The following is a 26,618-nucleotide window of genomic DNA, read 5'->3' as shown; positions in this document are numbered from 1 at the left end:
TCTGCCTCTCTCTCCCCGCCGTCATCCAGCGCTGTGCCGATGCCTCGTTAAACCTGGAGCCGCTGCCAGGAAGGATGAGCTGCCCTGTTACCGGAGAGAAAACCTGATTATTTTTTTTTTTGTGGAAAAATTAAGAAAGAAAAAAACAGATTTTTTTTTTTATATAAAGGTAGTTTTTCATGGAAGACAGAGTGGAAGAAAACCAACTCAGTGAGAGGACTGCATTCACAGTTTGTGCAAGTGTGTGAGCGTGTCAGTCAGAGTGCGTGCCTCGGACTCCCCACTCAGTGATGTAAAACGTGAAGGTGGATTTTGGCATGTGGAAGAGCAGGTAAAAGGTAAGACTCACGACACTTCAACATGAGCACTGAGCAGCTTTCACATTCCAGTTTAGAGCTCCTGTTGGTTTCAAGCTGTTGCCAAGATGAATGAAAATCATTCCTTCCACGAGTCAATGTTAACTCGCAGGTACAAAAAAAAAAAAGATATTGACACTTGGTTTCATCAGCAGACTAATAGGCGTAGTCCCTATCTGGGTGCGAGGTGCGAGGATTTGGGCAGGATGCAAGTAGCCTAATTCAATACATGAATAAAGAAATAAAGAAATAAATAAACAAGAGAAATGATGAGCTCCCCATGACGTCTGTGATGAATGAGAATGAAGATAAAAAAGCTCTGCCTCAGTTTGGGAGTGATGTAGGTGTTGAGGGAAGAAAATGTGGTGCATTCACTCTGTGAGTTTTGGGTGGATGACGACACTTCCCTCCCCACAGCTTTGTGGTATGAAAAGGAAATCAATTAAGTGATGTTACATTTTTTTTTTTTTTTTTTTTTTTTTAAATGTGTCAAATTTGCCCTGGGAGAATGGTTTGGTGACGCCTGTGGATGTGACTGTAGTTTTTTTTTTTTTTTTCACTGAAGATTGATGCAGCATAGAGATTGCATCTGTGCCTTGGACGACATGATGACACCAACACACTTCACAAGGTGGATAAAAACCCTCCCCGAGCTGCACAGCGGGGATGACACATGCACTGTATGAAGTTGGCGACGGGTGCTCTGCTGTGAGTCAAAGTGGCCCTGCAGCACAGGAACACAGTCCTTTTTTTTTTGTACCCCCCAGAGTGGACCAGGATCTCTAAAAGCCTGCGGGGGTGAGATATAGTGTAGATACATCCTTTCATGCGGATGAGTGCTTGCAAAAAAAAAAAAAACTCACTTTACACACTTCTATCCTGACCTTAAGTATGAGAAATAGGACTGAATTATAAATGAGTTATGCTCCAGCCAAGGGACTCAGCTACTACAAAATCAGCTTGTTCCTATCTTCCTACTGGAGAGCAAAGTTCAGGGGAAATTGCCACAAATGCATTTGTAAGCCATATTAAAATAATAAAAAAAAAAGGAAAAAAAAAAAAAAGAGGCGTTCAGGAACAACAGTTTGGTGAGCCGTGTCAAATAATTTATCACACTGACCAAACTCTAACATCTTGTGACCATCAATCCAGAATATCAAAGAAGGTTTTTGTAACTTTTTCTCGTGACAAATGGATTCAGGCGCGGGGACTCCGCCGTACGTCAGGGGTTTTTTTCGACAACTGCCGCGCCTGTTGTCTCCGAGCAAGAGGGATGCTAAAAGAGGAGAGAGAGAATACAGGCGTTACCGCTAAGAGAGAGAGAGCGAGAGAGAGAGAGAGAGAGAGAGAGAGAGAGAGAGAGAGAGAGAGAGAGAGAGAGAGAGAGAGTCTGAGAGATTGTGTGCGTGTGTGTGAGGCGTTTCCATGGCAACATGTCAAGGGTGTGTTTGGTCCCTGGAGACGGTGAGGAAAGGAGGGGAGGAGAGAGATGAGAGGCGAGGAGAAAACTATCCCTCGTTAAGGGTGAGAGGGGGATGGGGAAGGAGATAATAGAGGGAAGAGGGGAAGGTGGCATTGTCTTCCACCCCCTTTGTTTTTCTCTTTTCCTGTTCTGTGCTCTCCTCACGGACCTCCTTTCCTTTCCTCACGCCACCTCCTCTGTTCATTTGGAAGTAACTGGCAGGGCTTGTCAAGGCTGTGCTTGTGTCATCTTGGAGGCTCTTCATTTTCATCAAGTGCATGAAAGTGTTTGAAAGTCGTTCTAGTTCTTGATCATTTCCTGTCGACTTTTTTTTTTAACACTTCCTTGTTGTGTCATTAGTAAGTCATACTAACCATGACCAACATCTTGAACTCCACAGCCTCACTGGTCAATTTCAAACCCCTGCATTTATCACTCCGATCTTGGTGGGCAAACTAATGAGTTAACATCCCATCCATGTGGCTGCACACCAACCAGCTGGTTGCTTCTTGGCACTTTTATTTCCCTCAAGCCAGCAATGTGAAGAAGCAATGCCAGCGTTTGGACTTTATCTGCTCAATGTTTAGCTCTGTTTACTGATTGCCTTATTCGTATTATTAGGACCTACGTGATCCGTAGCCGAGCTTCAACTCAATAGCCACAATACAGCTCACTTCTGGCCACATCCACATGACACACCCACAGCAAACTGCAACCAGCATTTATGTAGCGTCCAAAATCCAAGGAAATCTTAATCAAATGTAAGACGAAATTTTTTTAAATTGATCATGTAATATATATCCTTAATATTTGTTGTTATTGTAAAAGGACAGATGCCACATGTTGCAGCAACAAGTGTCACCTAGAGATCCAGATGTTTGATGTGTATGTCTACCACTTGCACAGACGTTAAACATATTATACCTTAGTGAATTTGAATAATTCATAGCCGCATGAATTTTATACATAACAAGACTATTTAAAATGTGTCCTTCTCATATGATATGAATACAGGATAAGGTAACATAATGGAAGTTTTGAAGGCTGAGAAATGCAAGGTGTATTGCACTGACATATCGCTGAGGCCTACAAAGCAGGAGTCCACTGTGTTTAAGTGCATAATTTTAGTAATAGTTAATGATCAGCTGTCAGTCTGTTTTATTGTGCTTGCTAAAGTAAGAATGGCATGAATGATTAGAGAGAAAAATGATTTGTATTCAGACAAATTTGAGCTGCATGTATTTTCTTATGTGTGGCTTTTACACCCCTATTCTGCTATTAGTGCACGCATTTAAGTTATTGTATTGCAAAAAATCTATTATAAGCACAATAGAAGAACAGCTGGCTGCTGAATAGCGCCATTATTAATGCAAGGACTTGGCTAATTCACACGCACGCATGCGCGCACACACACACACACACACACTCTCTCTCTCTCTTTAATTGCTTTAATAATTATCTTTTGGGTTTATTTTTCCTACAGCACAACTAATAAATAAAATGCTGTTCAGCAGCCACCTCATATATCCCAGATGTTGGAGCTTCCCACCAGCACGTGAACATGCCATACTATAAATCAGCACTTAAACAAAAATGTGTCACGTTTTTAATTGCATTACTAATGTAATGATGTGGTAGAATGTAATGGAGTACTAAGGCCGAGCAAGTTTGAAGTCTCATCAACTTTATTTAAATAGTGTACTGAGATTACCTGAAAACAGGTAGTTGTTTGGATGACACATTCAACTGTCTGCAACACAGCTATGTGCTTCAAAGTGGTCTGCAGTGTTGTAAAGAACATCTCATTTGTAGAACGGAAACATGTAGAAACTCCAGTTTAGTCTTTACAGAAAAACAAGAGCAAAGTGATTGTCAGTGGACAACAGCCATGTTTTTCTTCTAGGCTTCCAGTAACGTGTAGACAATGCACTTCTTTGTGCTTAATAGCGTATTGTATTCAAATTCAGTCACATTCCTTGGGAGTATATCATTAATTTATTTCAGGTCCTGTTCTGGAGGTTTCTTTTAAGACTGCACAATTAATCGCAATTATATGGAAATCGCAATATGGACTAGTGCAATATCCAAATCTCATATTTGTTAATGGCAAAATATGTGTCAAACCATTCTGAATGAAGTATTGTGGTGCTGCAGAGATGTCCCCGCCTACAAATCGTATCCTACAGACTAAAGAAAAAAATCTTGTTTGGTACAGATCCTCGCAAAAATCACACTATAATCATTTTCATTTCTTTCAATGTTAATAATTTTCAATGAAAAATGAGAATAATGATACAAAAACGATAATTCCCTCCAATATCGTGAATCATATCGCAATCGCAATATCAGTCAAAATAATCGCAATTAGATATTTTCCTCAAAAGAACGTTCTCTGCAGAAACAGTGACCACACCTGAAGAGAGATATTTACAAAGCTGCCGAGTACTATTTGGCCCCAGTGGCCCCATGTTGTATAAGGATTTTCCCTGACAAGATTAAATAATATTGAAGATAAAAGCTATGGAGGACTTTTATGTAGCTCATGATTTCTTAATCAAAAGCTGCAAAAAGAAAAAAAAAAATCATCCAAATGCTGAATTACAAAGACGTGATAAAGTGCTTCAAATTGCAGGGATGGAACCACTCCTGAACTGCAACTGTTTTTTATGTGACGTTAAGAGCTTTCTGAGAGTATTCTCAAAATAGGCAGATGTGCTCTGCCAAAATGGCTAAAAAGCTAAAAGACAACTCGCCATAAAAACAAGAAAAGTCTATGAATCTTGCAACGTTTGTGAATACATTGAGGTTTAACCTAAGTTATGTAAAGGAGGTGGCAGACAAAGGGATTCACAGATGTCTGCATTAATATAAAAGCACCGAGAACATTGGTACATACTCAACTAACATCACAGAGCAGCAAAAAAAATAGAAACATACATGCATCATCGGGGGATAAATATGATACCCAGTGTAGCAGACAGTACTGTAGGCTGACTCCTTTTAATCTCCGTGCTCTTGTTCTGAATACAGATTTGGCCAAAGTAACAGGGCAGTGAAGTTCTCTCTCCAGATGTAGCCCTGCAAAACATCAGCCGTGCGGCGAGCTATAGAGTGCTTGGTTTGTTATTGGAGACACATTTTTTGTTTAGTTTCACAGGAAAAGACGAGGCTTGTCTGTGGGGCCTTTTGCTGGAGTGTGATTAGCATTGCAGATGCAGGTTTCTGTAGGCGTCAGTTTCAACAAACTCAACCTCCCTCCCCCTCTCCAGTGCATGATTAAAATGTAACAGTTATGCGTGGGAAATTCACAAGAGCAGAATTATGCTCCAACACTCACAGAGCCTATTTTTTACTCAGGTATGATGCACCTCCTCCTGCACCGCACGCTCTGTTACTCTTTCTCTCAAACATAAATACACACAAGGGCTCGACTCACATGGGTGTTTTCAACGGCGGAGCCAAAATTGTCTCAAAGTTGCCAACAGCTATTATTTTCTGCAGATATTCTACATCAAATATGAATGCGTGAATGTGAATGAGGACATTGCTGGGAATGAGAGACACGTGAATTTCCTAGAGATACAAAGGACAAAGACTGCTGAAAAACTTTCAAATAATTCTAATCCTCCACTAAATTCATAGTCATAAGCATAGTCATAATTATATTAATAAACATGACACTAATCATAATAACAGATATACCCATTGCCATAATAATAAGCATAACAATAATACCATATTCATAGTTACGTAATCCTGCTGACATGTTACATTAAAATCAATGCCGGTCACAGTCCTCACACAGGCAACCAGCGTAGTATTGATCCATTTTAAAATAAATGCGTAATCCATCAAACTGCATCATATCCATTGCTGTAGACAACAGTTAGAAGCTTATTCTTAATGATAGCCTGTAGTATCGTGGTCATTTATCAGTAAAATCAATATACTTGATTGTTGTCAACCTACTGTATACACACATATATATAATTCCACTTACACAGACACGCATGCAGGAAGCTGAACACGAACAGTGATCGGGGGTGGAGCTGGTTGATGTACAGATGGTATGATATTTTGCTGATAGAGGGTGGAAGAAGTACCGTGTAGAAATACTCTGTTACAAGTAGAAGTACAATTTTACTTAAAGTGGCTATGTGTAACTTTCAGTTTGTGTTGATTCTAGCGGCCGCTTAGGACAAAAGTTTTTTTACCACCAATTGCTGTCGTAAAGATCTTTTCTTTACGGTGCTGTATTGCCCACTGTAGATTACTGAGTTAGCGTAACGGGAGGTCCTATAGTCGCGATGAATGTTTTGCTCAGACAGAAAATCATTCATTTACAATAAGAGAGTACTTTACAGATGCATTGTTGCATTTCATACGGTAACTTAGCCTACTTTTGGATGTATCGTGAGCTAAACCGGGTATCACTGTCACTGTGTCACGAGCCAAAGCATTAAGAAATTGTTGTAGCACCCAACGTAGTAATAACTTAGATTAATATAGTGCATTTCATGAAACCTGAGGACACTTTACACAAGTACAGGGGGACAAGGGAAAAGAAAATAAAAGGCCAACACAAACACAGACTAAAAGGAATAAAACGTCCGCGCTAAATGGAAGGAGGAAGTAATTTAATATCGGCTACTGACGTACAATCACATCGGGCATTGTAAAGTTATTTTATGAATGAAATAGACATTGCATACCTGAGGGCCAATTTGGGGATGTTTTTTAATCATTTACAATCCCATAATTGTCTCCATCTGTTGAAAGCCCGACCGAGATTGACTCGGTTTCGCCCGTTGTCTTTCACTTTATCTTTTAGATTTTAGTAGTTCTTCATTTAATTTACTTCTTTCTGTGATGGCCCTGCCCCAGTATCAGCCATAACAACAACACATAACTTCTAAAATAAAATTAAAATACAATAAGGTCTATATAAAGAAATCCCTTGCTACCCTTTACCTGGCTGGATACAATAACACAGGCTTTTCCGGTGTAACACCGAAATCTGTTACCCTTCAGAATGTGTTAGTGTAGCGCCGTCTACCTGCCGTAAATCATTTGTGACTTCAAGGGAAAAATCAGACCCGGGCAGAGGCATTAATAAAAACTATATAAAAATAGCGTTCTTTTCACTGTTACAGTGTAAAAATTACACAGTTTCAGAAACATTTAAAAGTTACATTATAGTAACTTTAAGTAAAAGTACAAAAGTATCAGCATTAAAGGTGCTCTAAGCGATGTCACACATTTTTTAGGCTACAACATTATTTTTCACATGCAGCAAACAAAAGCGGATGGGATGAGGAGGAGGGAGGGGCGAGCTCGTTTTGTTTGACAATACTTTGAATGTCAACAAGAAGTAACGTCACCAAACATCGCTTAGAGTACCTTGAAAATACTAAAAGTACCAAAAATAAAAGTTCTCATTATGCAGAATGTCAGAATAATGTATATTATATTCCTGGATTATAATTGTGTTTAATGTTGTAGCTGGTAAAGGTGGAGCTCACGCTTTATTTACTGCTGGATAGCTTAACATATAACAATGTATCATCATTTAATAATTTATGTATATCTTATTAATAATCAAAATCTGTAACTAGTTACTGAAGTTATCAAAGAAATCCTAAAAGGATTGAAATAATTCAAAGGAAAAGCAGCAAATCTTTACATTGGCACATTAAATGTTTTTGCATGAAAAATTACTAAAACAGTTAAGGAGTTGCCAATGTCAATCAACTAAATGACTGACTTCAAATGTGTGCAAAAATCTTAATTTGTAAAGTAACTGGTAACCAAAGCTGTCAAATAATTAGTGGAGTAGTGGAGTAAAAAGTACAATATTTACCTCTGAGATGTAGTGGAGTAGAAGTAGAAAGTAGCACAACATGGACATACACAAAATTGTACTTAAGTACAGTACTTGACTAAATGTACTTAGTTACATTCCACCACTACATGTAGCAGTTTAAAAGATCAGTGTGTATTATGAAATGAAGTGTGATAACTGTGATATAGAGATTGATATTAGTTAGTTATATAGTTCATACTGCTCTGTACAGACTTGACCAACTGCAACTACAGATTGCAATAATAACGAAAGTTATTTGTTTCCTTAATGCAAGGCGATCTTCATTCTACTTCGTAGCACATTACATACTAGAGGAAACCGCTCCTGTCTGAAAACCCATTTAAAGTGCTAAAAGTCAAAATGTTTATAAGTGCCTGTCACTCTTGCTGCTATATATACAAATGCTCAGCCCTCAGCAATGTCAAGAGCACATAATGGCACACATCCTTCCCATTAAGAAATGAGTGATCAAAGCAACAGGCAGGCCTCTGGAAGACACACTCCTGTAAGAGACGCCGGTAAAATGGGGGGAAAAAAGCTTTCAGCACAATAGAGTTCTCAGGTTAGTATGGGCTTCCCTTCCCCTGGCATCATCACATACTCAGAGGGAGGTTGACATTAGCTGTTTCTCTGAAGCCTATTTTTAGATTAGTTAAAAGCATTGTCGGTAAAAGGAGCTGGGTGCCCTTTTTTAAGCAGTACATTCATTAACTCGATAGTGTAGTTAAGTAAGATATTTTTCTCCCCTCTGAATGACATTTTCTGAGCTTTTTAATTAATTCAAGTTGTGTCATCGTTCGCTAACGAGGAGTTTTAACATGCAGTATATGGTTCTCCTGGGTGGCTAATAAACTGAATATCCAATTTCATCTTTTCACAACCTTAAAAGAAAGCCCTGTTTTTTATAGACCCCCTATAGTTCTGACTTTATCTAATGTCTCATTAAGACATAGGAAGCACAGGTGTAGGGGTCCTTCCCCAGAAACATTTGAATGTTTTTAATGTCCTTTCCTGAATTCTGGCAACAGGTGGTTTGATACTAGCATGAGAAAAATGATGGGTACATTTTGTAATTGCACCAAGAGGAAGTGGTTGGCCCCAGATTATATTTGAAGATATTATACAGCACATATACAGAAATTGATTCGATGACTAATTCAGAGCCATCTTTAATAGTAACCTCCTTGTTCATTTAAACTTGAGGATCTCTTTATGCTTGCATGCAATATCAAATCAATGACTGGGGAAGTGGAGACGACAACTGTAGTCAAAGTGCCCCATTGCATTCTCCAATAAGCTATATTCATCTTCCAATAATTTTTACTATGAAGAATCACCAGGACATCTCAAAGCTAGATTATGTTGTTAGCCAGTTATCTTGGTGGCTGTGTTTACACACATTTTTACAAAAATCAATACAACACTGCTACTGAGAAGCACTCCACTACCAGTGATGTGCGGGTCGACTTGACAACCCTCAGGTTGGGCAGGTTCGGGTAAGCTTACTAGATAATATCAGGGGTTCGGGCTGGCAGGACAAAAAGTGACAAAGCAGAGTGGATAGACTGATGCACTGCTTGGCTTTATGGTGTCCCGGTGGCTGCCTAACGTTAGCTAATTCACAAAACTTAATTATATCAATTTGTAGTAGTATTGCAGTCATTTCTTTTACTTTTACAATTTACCCCATTAACTTCAAAAGTTAGTTTAACCAAATGATTTTGACAGTTTTTTTTCACATCAATGCGTTTTTCCAGAAACAATGTCCTGGTTATTGTGGATAATCAAGTACATCTTGATTTCATTATTAATACTACATTTTAATGAAAAGCATAATACCTGAGCTATGGAAATTGTGTGGGTTATCAATCTAACACGTCTCAGAAGGGACCCTGGTTGGATCCTGGTAAAGACTTAGGCTATGTTCATACTTTGCGTCTTTTTTTAAGCTGCCAGCATCTGTTTTACATTATAATCCTATGGAGTAAACCGTGTTTCCAAAAAAGTCCTGAAGTCCTGAACCTGAAACTGTACAGGGAACTCGCTTTGTTTTATGTAACGTTAGCAGCACCACTCTCTCTCTCTGTGCTTTCTCTAGCTTGCTCCACCACTTTGTTTTATCTAACGTTAGCACCGCTCCACATAGCGCTCTAGCTAGGATACTGTAGCAGTAGCTGTTGTTATAGCCGCTGCCAGCTTTTTTTTTCACTACAAAAGCCCCCTAGTCAACTTTTTCTCATCAAAAAAGACGCCAAGTGTAAACATAGCCTTACAGACATATTTTGTGCCAAAAAGTCAAACTTTTTATAATGCCAGAAAAAGATGACTTTATATTCTGTTTCAGTCAGTTTAGCAGCAGACAGACTATTGTGGAAACAAATTGGAGAGGTGAGGAATTAAATGTGACATAAGCCAAGAGGCAGATTTGATATCTGAATGTCAGAGTACCTGCCTGCCCTCCGCCCTCACCCTCATCTCTTTCCATTTTGGTATTTATTAATTTCAACAGTGAGGCCTGTAACTCTGCATCTCCTGGAGTTCTGCCCGCATCTGGCCCATATTCTATCATTAGCTCCCCCGACCTCTCTCCCACTGCCTCCCTCCATCTCTGCTACAGCAAATTTACTGTAGTCACATACACAGTAAAAAAAAAATGATAGAGGGTAATAGATTACACATTGTGCAGGTGATAGAAATGTGAGCCCAGAGGGGTTTATGAAACTAAAACAGAAGGAGACCAAAATGTGCAAGGGGAGGTTATAAAGACCTTACTGAATTGGATAATAGAGTGGAAATGATGCCAAAAGTCAACAGGGAGGCATTTTGAAATGTCATTTAAAGTGCACGAAAGGCACTGCATACAATAAAGTAAATCTGATACAGGAATTGAAAGTGAGAGCGGTGGTAGCTGATTAAGGAGCGTGATCTGAATGAGATGTTTTGACTTAAAAGCATAATGTTAAGGCAAATGACATCTTCTACGGTCCTACATTCTGAATCTTACCATGTTTCAGGGCAAATATACCAGTGTGCAGTAACTGCAAGGCTAATATTGATTAGCTTTCATGTTTTTTTTTGTATCATTGGTGTGTTGGATTCTAATGCGTTTGCAGCAGCAATGAAGACAAATGACACGCTATATAGTTAAGCATTTCATTGCCCTGTGAAATAAAGATAAGGCAACATCATGCAGCATAACATTTTTATTACTAGACAAAAAAACTCAGTATAAATAGATACTGTTAGGCTTGCTGGACCAACCACAGTGTAATAAATGACACCAGGTGATAGACAAACACAAATCATACTGATTTCCTGACATCATATGCGCGGAAAATAAAAACAACTGCTGATTGCCTGTTATGATAGAGGGAAAGAGACGGCCCGCTGTTGCACATTTCAAAACAGATATTGTTCCAATCTAGGATGGTCAATATGGTTTTATTCACGTCTGTGACAGGAAGTAGGATGGCTATGCTGGAGTGCTCAGTAATAGCACAAATAAAAACAGCGAGTGCAGATACAAACAGGTTGTTTGCTTAGACAGGGAACAGAGCAGCGCTCCCAGGGAACACCTGCTATACTTTTAGTAACCACCCTGTCAATACGATTGGCCCAGCGAGCTGTAGCCTTAATGCACTCACCTCCTCGTCATTATAAAGCACTTCAAAGAACACAAAGGCCATTAAACCGACAGTGTAGCGCCAGGGCCTGCGTGTTTCCAGTTGTGGAGCCCGTGGTCTCTCAGCTGTCCTGTTGTGTGGATGCCAGCTCTCTGGCTGATCCTCTGTCTGAGAACACACTCCTTGCCGTGGGGCCATGTGGCTGGTTGCCGGCCAAAGCCACAGCGTCAGTGACTTTTTTAGGATGACAGCATCAGCACCACATGCCCTGCAATAGCTGCGTCCTTGTGTGCTGCTGCCACACTGAGCATCTGACCCAGAGGTAGTGTGCAGAGCTGCCTCTCAAATTGGGTAACTATAATTTATAGATTTCTGTTTTAGTTTGGTTTCTGATTTTAATATATATGTTTGAGTATGTTACTTTTTTAGTTGGGTCGATTGGTGGCACATTGTAGTGTTATGTGCATAGATAGAGGTTACAAACAGGTGTGAAACCTAAACAACATTCCTCTAGAAGTTATTTGTATTAGTGGTATTATATATATTATTGGATAGAATAATAAGTGTGCTGCTTAGATATACTAAATGATCTTTAGTGCTGACTGGTTGTATCTTCACTGTTAAAATGTGCATGCACCACATGTGCAAATGACTCCAGGCAAGCAGCAGCAACAAATTGTCCTTGGCATCTGGCATTGTTTTAATTCCCTCTGGAAAAGAATAGGTGGCCTAAGAGTTACATTAATTTAAATTGGGAAGTTTTATGTAATTATGTCGGTAGATTGTGACTCACTGATTGTGACTTTCTCCATTGAGACAACATGAGGGAAGTGCTTTGTGTAGTGTTTCCCAATGTGTCTCCCAGTTAGTGTGACCTGTAATATCCTCTAAAGTGTTTCACATGTCCATGCAGTAAAAGGGATTTTGACTGGATCTTTGGTTGCAGAAAAGGTTTGCACTGATGTGGGTTGTTTGTCTGAATACATCGAAGATTCTACAGACAGCCACAGAGGAATTTTCTAAGTATTTCTAGTGTGAGACAGGCAGAGAGGAGGATGACAAAGGAGCAGTAGAAGTAATTTCATTCAATTTCCATTCGGCCCCCCTGTATTGCAGTGTCAAATCTCAGCAGCAGACATCTCAAAACCTCAGCAAATAAAACTGAGACTGGAGCCAAGCCATGGTTAGAGACTACAAGTGTTTTTTGGGGAGAATATTTGGGTGAAGTGACCCATCAAAGTTCTGTTACTGTAGGTGTAGTCTATATCCATGACGTTCCACTTCCGGGATTGCTCCGTTGCCGACGGAAATTCTGCCGGATTTTACTCATTTAGGCCGGATATCCATTGCCTTGGGCTTCCCTTGTGTTGGTATTTTAAACTCTGGTTGATTTATAAGGACTATGGTTAACTGCTCCTCAGATCTCTGCAGGCTAGCTAGACTATCTGTCCAATCTAAGTTTTCTGTTGCACGACTAAAACAACTTTTGAACGTATACGTTCCACTAAAACAAGTTCCTTCCCGAGGCTATTTCGCAGCGGCACCGTTGCTCCATAGGGCGCTTTGCGCCACCCAAGACGATTGTGATTGATTTAAAGGCCAATCATGGCCCGCGATCAGATTTCATACGGCCCGCAGCCTCGGTTTGTGAAAGACAAGAGCATGTTGTAAACTTAAATATTAGCAAACTTTGCATTACTAACAATAAGTCATGTTTAAAATGAACATGAGGTTAAGATATTTATGAACTTCATAGAAGTTTAAGGTATTCCATACAGTTTGTTTTGTCATCTGACTACAGATGTAAAAGTAAAGGCAGAATAGTTTTTGTTTTTTAAATTTGTTAAGACCTGAGTGGGGTAGATTTGGTAACATTGCCATTTTAAAAACAATGAAAATAAGGTCTGGCAATGCAAGACTACTGTAGGTGTGGTCAGAAGTGGGCTTTGTTGCACCTGTGCCACACAGCAGTGATGTCATGGTGTACTATACACTTCTACATCACTAGGAGACAAATTAAACCACTGGAAGAAAAAAAACATTTTCAGGGGGTGTTAAAGTAAACAAATTGATTGAGAAAACTTAGTTAACAGAAACATTTTTACAAACATTGACTAAAACTATCTTTTGTACTTGAAAAACTTAAGCAGAAATGTTCCCTGGGTAGAAAAGAGAATCAATTTCATCACAGACTGCAAAACAACGTCTGAAAACATAAAGTAATGATTCTAAAGTTGAATGTATGATTCTGTGACTGAACTATGAAGCTAAATAAAAGTGAACTAAATCCAAACGTTTCTTTTCACACCCAAAATTAAACCTGTTTGAAACTGAACAAAAAAAATGTAACGTAATTAATGTAAAAATAAAAGATTATATTTTATGAAAAATCTGACACCTGTAAACATTCACCAACAGAATATTAGCGTAAATAGGAAGAATCTGAGCTTTGCAAATGGGATGTTGTAAATCCACATTGCGATTCAGACTGATAAGATGGCTGAGTTTCTACACAAGCATCTCGCTTTGTGCAGCATTAAGGCAAGCTCTGTGAATTTTAAGTCATTTGTATGCTTGTTTGTCAAAACAAGTGCATTTGCTGTAATGCTGTAAGATTCCTGCAATCCAGCTGGCAAAAACACTGAAATGAATTAAAGCTTCTGACTGTAGAAACCTGCACTAAAAGCAGCAAGTGTTTGGCGACAGCCAGATTTTGCAGGAACAAATATTGCCGAGCAATCTCAATGTCACACTTTGGAGTGGGTAAGCGAACAGAGAGCTGCTGTTGGGACAGTGTCAGTTTGACGAGAGAACATCCTGAATGTGTTGCATTTCGCTAATCTTGCAAAAATGTGCAAGCAGTCCATCTTGCTGTGTTTGTCAGCTGCTTTGGGGATTAATTAGCATAGCAGTGTTGGAAATGGATCCACTGCAGAATAAGACTGTCCCTTATTTCGCACACTGTTAGTGGGCCAGCATCACGCTCTCACAGAAATAGACAGCTCATGCTTCAAGAAAATGAGAGATAGAGACTGCAAACATCAAGGTGTCAAACAGGCAAATGTCACTTGGTAATATTGAATGCACCTTTCTGTAAAACAATACTGTGACCTCTCCATCCTCTTGTTGTTAAAATACTTGCTTTAGAAGAGGATCTATGTGGCAATGTTTTTTTTTTTCGTTTTAGTGAAGAAAAATCAATTCCAGTGTAACGTCAATTGTAAAGGTGTTATTAGGATGCTATTTTTTTTTGTAGTTTGACACAATTTAGTCTAAATCAACGTTTAATTTACAGGATAGTTCTGGTGCCTGCCGGACGTACTGCCGGATGTCCCTCACCTTCCGCTCTCTTTGTGTTGCCATTCTAAACTCCGGTCGATTCGGGAAACATTCTCCGAGCTACAACCGAAAATCAAATTATGTTTATCTTTTTATTTTTGAGTAAAATTCTCATCAGACACTCGACAGCCATTTTAATTACAAAGCTTGCCACTCTACATGCACATGTTCCACCAAAACAAGTTCCTTCCCGAGGCTATTTTGCAGAAGCACCATTGCTCCGTCCGGCGCTTAGCGCCGCCCAAGACGATTTTGATTGGTTTAAAGAAATAGCAATGAACCAGAGCACATTTTTCTCCTATCCAGGAATGTTGTGTGGACTAGCCAGACCTTCCTCCGACGCGCTGTGGAGGAAGGTCTGGCAATGCAAAACTAGACACAATTTAATTACAGCATTATAAACCTGGTAACTTTCTCATATCAGCCGTAAATATGGGGTGAAACCAGACTTTTAACAGTAATTAATTACAGGCACTAGGCGATATGAGTGAGGATGCCATCCACCTTGTTAGGAACATGAATAAAATGCATGCCCCTTATTTACCTGCCATACTCCTGTCCATCCCCTAGTAGCAGAGAGAGTGCAGGGGCAGAGGGGTTGTTTAGTTGAATATGTTAGTCTATTCTACTCATTGATCCTTTTTCTAACTAAGGTTTGTGCAAGTTAGAATCTATGGCCCCGACCAAGGCTCTGAGATATCAGTAGCCTAACTGTGAATCGATAAATCCATGGCACTGTCCATGGTGCCTAAGGTAGCAGACGGATTTGTTATTGCTACTTTTTCTCTTAGTCCAGCCCTTCTGTCAGTTTAGTCTTGATTATATGTCATTATGTGCTATGTGCACATTCAACAGCTCATATCTTTCAAAATTTGTGCTGAGCGAGCATGCGTCATCTTCTGTGAATCCTGTGTGCATGTACATGCAATGTGAATCCGGCACGGGAATGGCAGACTCCATGGCTAACAATGTACACTATGGAGAGGTAACTTATGGGTGTAAATACATTTAATGGCCATAGCAAAATAAACAGTATCAATAGTATCATACAATTGGGTTTCTTAAGGACTACACATTTAAATTCTAAAACCTTGGTATATATTTGTAAATTGAGAGGATTACAGAACCTAATAATGCGCTCAAAGTTTCTAAATGCGGATACCATCGACTTAATTAACTGAGAAGATGGTGTGGGTAACGGCCCCTGCTTTCCTCTGTTTGAAGACATAGTTTGTTTGTAACTCACCATGGGCTTCATTAGAGGAAGAATGATTGCTGGAGTATTTTACTTAAGAACAATTCTGTTCCTTCCTTTCTGTTGTTGACACAGTGTTGTAATTTACCTTTTTGTTGTACCCACTTTCCTTTAAACTGCCTTGCCCACTTCAAAAAGTAAGTATGTTCAAAGAATGCCTTTTGTCTTCTCCCAGGAAAAAGGACATGATCATAAAAGCATTCAGCTGGGTTTTACACGTCGGTGTACATGCAGCATTTAAAGGACAATTCTGGTGCAAAATGAACCAAGGGGTTAATAACAGATGTGTACCCACTCGATCGTTCTCTGGGACATGTTTTCATGCTAATCGAATGTGTTCCGGAATTTAAGTAGCATAATATCCCCGCATAAGCCTCGTTTGAGACTTAAATAAAAATATCTTGTGGCTGCATTGCATTATGGTTTATTGAGTCTAATTTGGAAATGGAGAAATCTGCACGCTAACCTTAGCCAAACACAACAAATAGGACATGGCTTGTTGAGCTACAAAAGCTTGGAAGGAAATTAATTAGGCAAGTTGTTGCTGATCGCTCTCTAAAAGTAAGAAAACTATTTCTGTGAGCATCTAAGTGGTTGAAATGTTTCCGGCCATTTATTTTAATGGGTCATTAACGGAGAGGGAACTAGCAGGGTGCACTCAGGTTGCCAAGACATGTGCTAAGTGCACTCAGCATTCCCACATGGACAGGGCCTCGATCACTGGGCTTTGCCATATTTAATTTGCAAAGCCACTCATGTCTCTAAAATCAATAACTCTTCATGTGTTATTTGCACGCTTTCCATCCCAAAAGAAGTGACTTAGATTTCTGGTTTTCCAAAAATACTAGTAAAGTATTTTTTTTCAACACACCCAGCATGGAAATGGGGACAATCACTGAGTATGTTTACATGCACACCAATATTCCACTATTATTCCGAATATGACAATATTCCGAATTTGACATAGGTCATGTAAACAGCATATTCTGGTTGGATATTCTGAATAAGGCCTTTTTCCGAATATAGCATTTTCCGATTAAGACGTGTGGGACATTCCGGTATTATTCAGGTTTTAGAGGCATTCTTTGGACATGTATACAGCGCATTTCGGAATATGCGTCTCAATCGGGGGTTTTACCGCAGTTTACGGCTTCTTGCCTGTTTACGGCTTATGGTCAGCTCTGTGCGTTGCTATGGTTGCTGTCCTCAAACCAACCAGCCAACAGTTTGCAAAGCTGCAGACCCGATAAGAAGGAGAAACGCAGCTACTTTTAAACATTATCAAAGACTTGGATATCAACAGGTTTTCGGATATGCGCACACACTGCTATGGCTACCTTTTCAAGAAGATGGTTGAAGGAATGAAAGAGGGACACTGTGTTCGCACGGTCCAACAAATCGTATTTTGCACGGCTACATGTAAACGGAAATATTAGTGGAATATTCACTTTCATTAGCCATGTAAACAGCTTAGTCAAAATATCGTCTTTTTCGGACTAAGGGCAATAACCGGAATAGTATGTGCATGTAAACGTAGTCAATGTCAATCTCCATTGTGCGGCTTTCTGATCTACTGCACAAAAACAAATGTTTAAGAATATCCAGTTGGTTTGTTATGAAGATGACAGACAGAAAGAAACAAGCAGTGAAATGCATGGCTTGTGACTGATCAGGAACCTCATCTCTGCATTTAAAATATGAATGCTCAAAATGCTAATGTAAAGGACAAAGAAATCCAAGCTTTTGTAAAGGAAAAGGCACACCCAGAATGCCACAGCACAGAACACTCTCCTTGATCACCCGTACAGTGATCTGACTTGGGCCCTATGAAGAAAAAGAAACAAGATTACAAACATATTAAGATCCAGATTTCAAACAATAAGTGAAAAAGGTAGTATCTAATTGCTTAGAAATGTCTCTGGTTGCCAGAGCAGGTGCCACTATTTACTATGCTGCTCTGTGTTCCATTGATAGAAAATAGATGAGGTGCTAATGGATGTATGCCACCAGTAGTTCTCCATCCTGTGGGAGACACTGGCTTTGCTACAGAGGCCCTTTGGTCCTCAGTTTCCCTGTAATGATTTCCTGGCACAGACAGTTGAACTCAAGTCCTTTTGCAATGGTAGAATTCGTCCTTCTATCTTAGTCACAAGGCTTTCAAGTGCATATCAGACTGTACATAATGTTTTTGGAATATTTATGCATGCATGTGAATATGTGTTAGCCTGGGATTTCAGTGCATTTAAGCACATTTAAGTGGTCCAAACCCGCTTCATTCCCAGAAGAGTTCAGTCGTTATGTTTGCAAATAGCCAATAAAGCAGCAGGTGTAAAAGACAGCTAATATCCTGCAAAAGCATCCAGTAAGCTCAGACTCACTAATTTGATGCCGTTACAATAATTCTGTAGGTTCGCATTCTGGCGTAAACAAATCACAGGAGAAGAGCTTGTGTCTCAGTCACAGTGAGCCTTAGGCTTCTGTCACATTTGTTGTAGAAATCCACAAACACTACTCTGCAGTCAGTGCTTTTTATTGCTGCAACAGTTACACCTAAAGAACAGATACATTTGGGGATATATTGGTCTTTGTGAATTACTAAATAAAAAAATATAAAAAATGTGTTATTTCTGAAAGACATTATGCAAACCTTTGTGGAAACATGGCAAACAGAAACATCCAGTGAAGAGGTAACCTAAGCAGTAATCACCTTGCAAATACTTAAATAATAAAACTGATTTGGCTTTTGTTTACTGACTAGGGAACAAGGCTTTCAAGAGTGTGTGAGTGAAATTGTTGTGTAGAGCCATGGCCGGATTAACCTGTTAAGGGACCCCGAGGCAAACATTTTTTTGTCGGGCTCCTATTATTGCACCCCCCCTCTCCTCATCGTTGCGCATAGAGACCAAGAAGCCAGCCAACACCTGATGGTGTACCAAATGGTTTTTGTTTTTCTGTGTCAGTTAGCTTGAGGCAATATGATTTAACACAACAAAGGGCCACAATTATTGTTTCTGCAGTGCATAATCCCAAACAATTTAGCAAATAATCAAGTTACGTACAAAGACTTGAAACCAGGGCTGCGCAATATCAGGAAAATATCTAATTGCGATTATTTTGAGTGATATTGCGATTGCGATATGATTCACAATATTGGAGGGACTGAACATTTTTGTATTTTTGTATTATTCTCATTTTCATTGAAAAATATAAAAAAAAAAAGATTGAAGTGTGATTTTTTTGCGTGGATCTGTAAACAAAGATTTTTTTCTTTAGTCTGAAAGATACGATTTGTAGCACCACAATACTTTATTTTAGAATGGTTTGACAGCTTATTTTGCCTTTAACAAAATTTGCCCCCCTGAGATTTGGATATTGCACTAGTTCATACAAGATTTCGATTATAATTTATAGTCTTTATTGATCCCCAATGTCTTATAGTCTTTATTGATCCCCCAGTTATTACACAGGCCTGAAATACACACACACATGCTCAGGTCCTTATACATGCACTAATGGAGAGATGTCAGAGTGAGTGGGCTGCGACTGCTGAACAGGCGCCCTAGCGCCCCCCAGGTGCCAGTCCCCGTTCCGACTCAAATACAGAGGTGGACTGGTAGCTGGAGAGGTGCCAGTTCAGTATTTGAGTCCGTACGGGGACTTGAACCAGTGACCTTCCAGTTCCCAACCCAACTCCCTACGACTGAGCTACTGCCACCCCCCCCAAATTGCGATTAATTACTACCTGAAACATAGTGAAGCTGGGGTTGTCTGGTCCCCCGAGGGTGGCGCCCCCAGCCAGTTGCCCGCTTTACGCAGTTGATAATTCAGTCTTATGCATTAGCACATTCTCACTTCCAACTTCACAGACGGACGCTTGGTCAGGACACCCTGGGGTCACTTTTTAACGCTTTGGGTACCCCTTTAGCATCATTTTTTTAATGTGCAGGGTATTCCAATAGACTTCAACACGTGGTTAACGTTGTGAATAAAAAAAAAAAACACTTAGGTTTAGAAAAAGATTGTTGTTTGGGTTTAAATAAGTATGTTTGTTGCGTAAAGTTAAAATGAGTTAACGTTGACTTTTGCTTTCACATGGGACACCAACAGTGGTCTCCTGGGTGAAAGTCCTGTTTGTTTGACCCATTCATCCACCAAGCCTTTTCTCTGATTCTGCCACTCTTTATCCCCACAGACTTTGTCGCTCTTTATACTATGTCATCTCACAGCGCCGCCCTCGAGCAGTTGCTCCGAGCGTCTAATATTTCCACGGAGGGTTTTACATTGGAGTTGAAAGCCTATTGTGTCTCATACAGATTCTAAAGGGTGCCTTTTGCGTCGGTATCAGACGCTGAGAACCAGTTGTATTTAGAGAGACATTTTGGTGAGTTTGGAGAATGTTGAAACCCCCAGTGAGGATAGATTATGGGTTTCCTTTTAAACTTAGATTTCCACCCAGATACCTTCCTCACTTTAAATGTGAACTTTTACATATATATTTGGTGCAGCTGACATTAGTGGCCCTTGATCTGTAGCTGATTCACTTGTTCAACAGTATGGAAGACCACCTAAATACTCATGCTCCCACTAAATGTCCGTCACGCTATCATTGTCCATGCTGAGCGTGGTGCCAGACTCAGAAAGGGTTGAGAGTACAAAATGACTCATTGCCTTTCACTCCAATGTCACCTTGGCTGTCGCACCGACTTGAATTTGTTTGGAGCCGGAGTGAATTCTCGAGAGTGACGGTGGAGATTGCTAATCCGTCAGAATGATTTGGTGACAGGCGAAAGTGCTAATCCTCCCATTTTATTCAGTGCCAGTGAGGACTGCCTAATCCCTCGCTGAGGGTCTGATGTAAAAAGAGATGACGCTCACTAAACAGCTCTCTAGAAAAATGAGAGGAGAAAGTTCACGCTTCCAGTACACACTGACATTAACACCGCCAATATTTACTGCTGCTCTGTGTATTTTGTGGTAAATATCTTTTGATTCTCATCCAAAAACCTATTCATGGGATGATTGACAGCAGAGTGAAGACATTTTGTTCCTCAGGCGAATAGAAATCATGACTTTTGGGGAAACAAGGGCTTCTGTGGGATTTAAAAAATCTTGGTGTGAGTTATTTAGAACTGTTGCAAGTGAGGCCGCTGCAGCTTATTTTTCTCACCCCCTTCCTAAATACAAACTGATTTGAAGCAAGTGAGAACATGTTGCGGCTTTGGCACAAAACGTCCACATGAGTTCAAACATCTGTCTGAAAAACTAGCTGCTCCAGAGATCCAGCCAGCATTCAGGCTTTCATCAGATTCTTGTTATTAATAATTGGTAACAGGCAAAATTACTACCTAGAAATGGAAAGCTGAATACAGAGAAAATACCAGGTCCCATGTTGACATAATTTGTAAGTGGAGAAGACTTTCCAGGGAATGAGTGGAGTGTAAGTTCTAAGAGGAAAGAATTGGGAATGAGAGCATATTATGATCGCAAACCCCCTGGCAGCTAATAGAAAATGACTTTTAAAAGCTAGTGTTAATTATAGAGCTGTCAAGGGCATCTTGCTTTAGTTTGAGATACCTAATGTTTACTTTTAGTTAAAACAATTCTATTTTTTAAGAGGAAATGAGGTATGCAGTGACCCAGAGGTAGTGTGCAGAAAATAGAAGCAAAAGTATGTCCCCAAGCACAGCAAATGAATTGGAAACTTGTATTCAAACTGCATGAGTTAATCACCTAATTATTAGCACTCGGATGCAATACAGTATTGTTGACTCTGGGCCTCTCGCTCACAGAGATGAATCATTGTTTCTGACTGAATGAGAGGCCTGAAGCATGGGAGGAAATGAGCACGAGGGATTTGACAAAAAAGGGTCTAGAAATATATTTTGATTGTAGAGAATGCATGTAGAAACGGACAAACCTAAAGAAATAGTTTGACATTTTGGGGAAAAAGCTTGCCAAGAGTTAGATTGTAAGATTGTAATGATTGTAAGATGTATTTATTTGATTAGGACAATGCACATTTCTGTAAATTAGCTTGTGTTAGCCAGACGGCTAAATTTCAACTGTAGTCCTAGTTACCTAGCATGCATGTCTTTAGATGATGATGACAAGATTGATGCCACACTTGTGTCTGTCTGTTAATCCTGTAAAGACACAATCTCATTTAAAAAAAAATGAGGTGCTTATTGAACCTTTTGACCGATTTTTTTAAAAGACGGAAATTAAATTTGCATATATTATTTTCTGTTTGTATCATAGATTATACTTTCATGACAATTTATGTATCTCAATTGTTTGTTTTTTATAAACACAAATGGGTGGTTTCATGGGGGATTATGTGTGGGACTATTTCTTGGCCTGGAGCAGTGACTTCCTGGAGTCTCCGCTGAATGCCAGGGCAACCTGTTTGTGGGCATTTGCCCTTTAATGACTGATTGAGTGTAACACCTTGGTTGAGATGGGTGTATCTTCAGGCAGCTAACGCCCCCCCTTACGCACAACTACACCTGTTGATGATTCTTATTAAGTCATTGCCCATTCTCTCCAAGGACTCTGATGAAGATGTAACCCTACATCGAAACGTTAGTCACTGTTATGCACCTTAAGAAATAAAACTATTAAGTAAGAAGACATCTGTGTTGCACCGGCAATTTCTTTTGTTGTTTTTTTGTTGTTACTTTGCCAGGGCAACCTCTCAGTAACGACAAGACTTCAGGAATCAAAGAACAAAATAGTCTGGAACATTGCCTTCAAATATTAATTCTTTTAATTATTAATAGTTGGCTTGTCTGCATTGTCCACTCGTAGACCTAATCATTGGCATATTTTTATTCATAAAGCTATTCTCGGTCTGCTTCCATCTTATCTACAGCGCTATATCCATGAGAAAAAAACAGGAAGTTGTTGTCTTCGTTCCCAGGGCTTATTCCTCTTATCCGTCCCTAAAGTCCGCACTGAACTGGGTAGAAAGGAGTTTAAATATGCAGCTCCCTCTACGTGGAACGATTAGCAAAATTGCCTGCACCTTCGTGAGTTGGTCTCACTAGATGCTTTTAAAGTCATTTTAAATGACATGAAGGCAGGCACATCTGGCTGTAAATGTCTTTGACTGATTGATCTGTTTGATCCAAGTTGTATAATTTCTGGCGAACATTGTTGAATGTCTTGATATTTCATGATCCTGTAATTTATTATGTATTTTCATTGTGAATTGTTATACAGTATGCTTTATGTCTGAAACTCTAATTGTAATTGTGCTGCTGTCTGTCTTGGCCAGGACACTCTTGTAAAAGAGATTCTTAATCTCAGTGAGTATTTTCCTGGGTAAATAAAAGTTAAATAAAAATAAAATAAAGCAAGATATGACGTGTTGATTTACCTTTGGACAGAATCAGGCTAGCTCTTTTCTACTTCTCTCAGTCTTCATGCTAAACTAAACCAACTATCTCCTGGCTCCAGCTTCACTCTGAATGGATGGAAGTAGATAAGCATATTTCCCAAAATGTTGAACTATCCCTTCAACTACTGTTTTGGTTATTGTAAACTGAGATTGTACCAATACCTGCATACAGCAGGCAAAATGTGTTGCTCCCTGTATTTATGTATTAGTACTATGATGGGTTAAACTTGACATCTGTACTATAACTTAAACTAATTTAAAAAAGGCTGTAGCATCATATCTGCTTATCTCTCCTAATATTTGAATCCAGCTGTTCATATTGACTCTTATCAAAGCTTCCGTTCTCTTGGACACAACACAGACACAAGATGTAGGAAGTCATGTTTCTCTTCTTAAAGTCAATTAAAATGCCTTATTTATGAGGTCCCTGGCTGTTTTCAAATGAGAGCAATTGCCATTGTTCTCATTTCCTCTGAAATCCAGAGAAGCGCCTGTTGAATCTTAAAATCAAGGACGGACTTTAATCAATACTTGGGATCAATGTGGGCACCATATAATTGCAACAGGCCCCTACTAGGACAGTACAAATGTCTCCCCTGAGTTTTGTGGCAAACATAAAAATGTTGACAACAAGAGACCGTCTAACATCAGTGGGCTCCTTTTTTCCCTTTTATGTCTAGAGGTAAGGAAAATGTAAGTTAACACATGACCTTTTAAAGTGGCGACGCCTCTTTGCCGTAATCTGAAATTGATTGTAGCCACGGAGTTCCTTCACCTACTGAAAAAGAAAATCATATGTGACATTTTGTGTAGATTTTCTCCGGTCAAGTACAAAACCTTGTATGTGGGCTATTTTGGTGTTTTCAATATGGTTGTTAGGATTTCACACAAGCTTAACCGAAGATAATCCCATGCCCAGCTGCAGTGAACTTTGGCTGGCACTCCTACAAACGGCTGTAACTTCGAACTAAACGATAATGTAGTGTTGAAACATATTACATGGAACTTGTTTGCAGCAGATAACATTGGAATGGGAGCGGGAAATGATAAGACAAATCTCGTTTTGGTGAATGGGGAAGAGGCCTTTGAATTAGTGGTGGTAAACGTATACCATGAAAAATGGATGAGTTCTACCTCCCGAGACTAAAATTAGACGGGAACCTAATATGGCGAGTGTCCTTCAAGTAACACTGGGATTTATAAGCAACAACAAGAGACACAGTGAGAAAAATCTGCTATTCCACAAAACACTTGCCAAGATAGGTAGAGAAGCCTAATGCCAGTCGACACACTGTGGAAAATCAGATTATTCCTTTTCAAGGAAACCAGAGCAGCCATTGAAATGAAGCAATGGCCTCTTTTCAAGCAATCATCTCACACAACATGATTACTGTGTGGCTGTCCTTCAGTGACAACGGTGCTGAGGTAGAATATCAAATGGCATAAGGATAAATGTACAATGCAGTATGAATATTGATACACGGTTTTCTGTACCGTTAGCTACAGATTTGAGTGTGTGTGCATGCTAATGTTTAGAGGAATACATTTTAAGTGGGATCATTTGGCAAGCAGCTAATAAATGAGCTACTCAACTAGTTCGCTAATTAATGAGGAAAATGAGGAAATACCATAATTGACTTTTTTGGGGTCCTTTACCTTCTGGAAGAAGCAGCCAGTAATCAATTACTTACTGACATTTAAAAGTACAAGCTTAATGGCTTTTTAATTTCTCAATTAAAGCTTTTGTATTCACGTTTTACTGTAAATTAGTAACTCACAAATTACCTCTCAAGTTTCAAGCCATTGCTAAATGAGTTGCTACAAAGCCAATGAAGACTATCAGCTCCACACAACTTTCTCTGTAGTTCTCAGTATGGTGTTCAGAAGATTGTCGTCCGGTGACTTTCTCGTGCAGCAGCTCGAGTGAAGATAATTACCTCTTCTAAAGAGTCCATCATGTTTTTTTAATCCTCCGTGTCCTCCTTGGCTACTAGTAAATGCGTGGAGGAGGGTGGGGTGCAGTGCGCGAAAATGTAAGGCTTGTATCATGTGGATGCGCCGACAGTTTTCTTGTCATTACTTAGAATTCCTCATGGGGGCGACAGAAACTACGCACTATAGCTTTAATTGCATCTAATGTAAGTCCAATATTCCCTCTCTCCTTTTAGCTCTGTTTTTGTCTCCACCAACGTCTGAAGGAAGTATCTGCGCTCTTTAGCTACGAAATGCTTCAATATGTTCACCAGCTTGTTGCTAACATCTTACGTTTGGTGCTGAGAGAGTTGTGTACAGTAGGTTTTAGAGCTTTTTGTGGTAAACAGTTGCCTGCTGCGTCTTAGATTCACAATATGTAATTGTAAGAAAAGGAAAAAATATAGGTCTCTAAATCAAAACAATAACAAAAGATTGAATTTGGTGACGTTGTGAATTAGCGTGGGATCAGGGGAGTTGTGGTCTTAACCACCATTGCCGTCGTGGCAGTCAGCTTCTCCCGGTTAGGATTCCTTCAGTGTTCATCGTTCAGGAGGTTTTTACCAGGAGCCGAATTATCTGTAGGGGTCTCCTCCTCTCCAAAACAAACTAATCCAGTGATTCAAACCAGTAAAAACACTGAATAACGCTTTTAATATAAATATCAGTGTTTTTCCAATGCTGTTTGGCTGACAGAGGACGAACAAAGTGGCTCAGCTGAACTTAAGAAATTACCAAGATACAAAAAGTGTATTGGAAAAATGTGGCTCAAAACTGAACAATAAGTCAATTTAGGACAGCTTCTGGCAGACAACAACAATGCTGATGCATGCTCAAAGGGGATTTGACTCCATTGAAAGGCATTACCTTGATTAAAATTACAGATTTCTCTGGGTTTGAACATTGCTGGAAACATTTGGGAGAATGTATGACTCAACAAAATATATAACATAGGTCTAGTTGTTTTAAGACATTTTAGTGCGCAAAAGTTACATAGTATACCTTTAAAACAGCAGTGAAACTAAATCACAACAGTAAAACCCAAAATGGTGAACAAATGGAGCAGAGTTAGGCTGATCATTTTCTGTGGGTTTGGGACTACGAGTGACACCTATCACATTATACATAGTCATTTGATCCATTGCTTATCTGACGCCATTTGATTCAATCGTGTGCCGACAGTGCCATGTCACAGAATTGTGATAAGGTCTGAGTGAGTAAGATTGCCGTCACAACCTTTACGTAAAGGTGAGTTGTGTGCTTATTCAGACATGAGCCCATCTTGTAAAAATTGCCATCATACAGTATCCATGTAACGACAAGCATATCTAAAAGAGCCTTTAATATGAT

The 26,618-nt window shown here is 39.5% G+C and overlaps 1 protein-coding gene across 1 annotated transcript in view; it reads left to right on the top strand.

Annotated features, from left to right (window-relative positions):
* The first annotated feature begins 32 nt into the window (after nt 1–32).
* The window catches only part of lingo2b (leucine rich repeat and Ig domain containing 2b), a 36,677-nt gene continuing 10,091 nt past the window's right edge, over nt 33–26,618 (top strand). The window contains exon 1 of the mRNA XM_031288595.2: nt 33–338. The gene's annotated coding sequence lies outside the window, so the exon portion shown is untranslated. The remainder of the gene's footprint in view (nt 339–26,618) is intronic.

This window comes from Sander lucioperca, chromosome 18, assembly GCF_008315115.2.
Source record: "Sander lucioperca isolate FBNREF2018 chromosome 18, SLUC_FBN_1.2, whole genome shotgun sequence".
NCBI classification, from domain to species: domain Eukaryota; kingdom Metazoa; phylum Chordata; class Actinopteri; order Perciformes; family Percidae; genus Sander; species Sander lucioperca.
The sequence above is the reverse complement of the archived record's forward strand: the minus strand, read 5'-3'. Positions and strand labels throughout refer to the sequence as shown.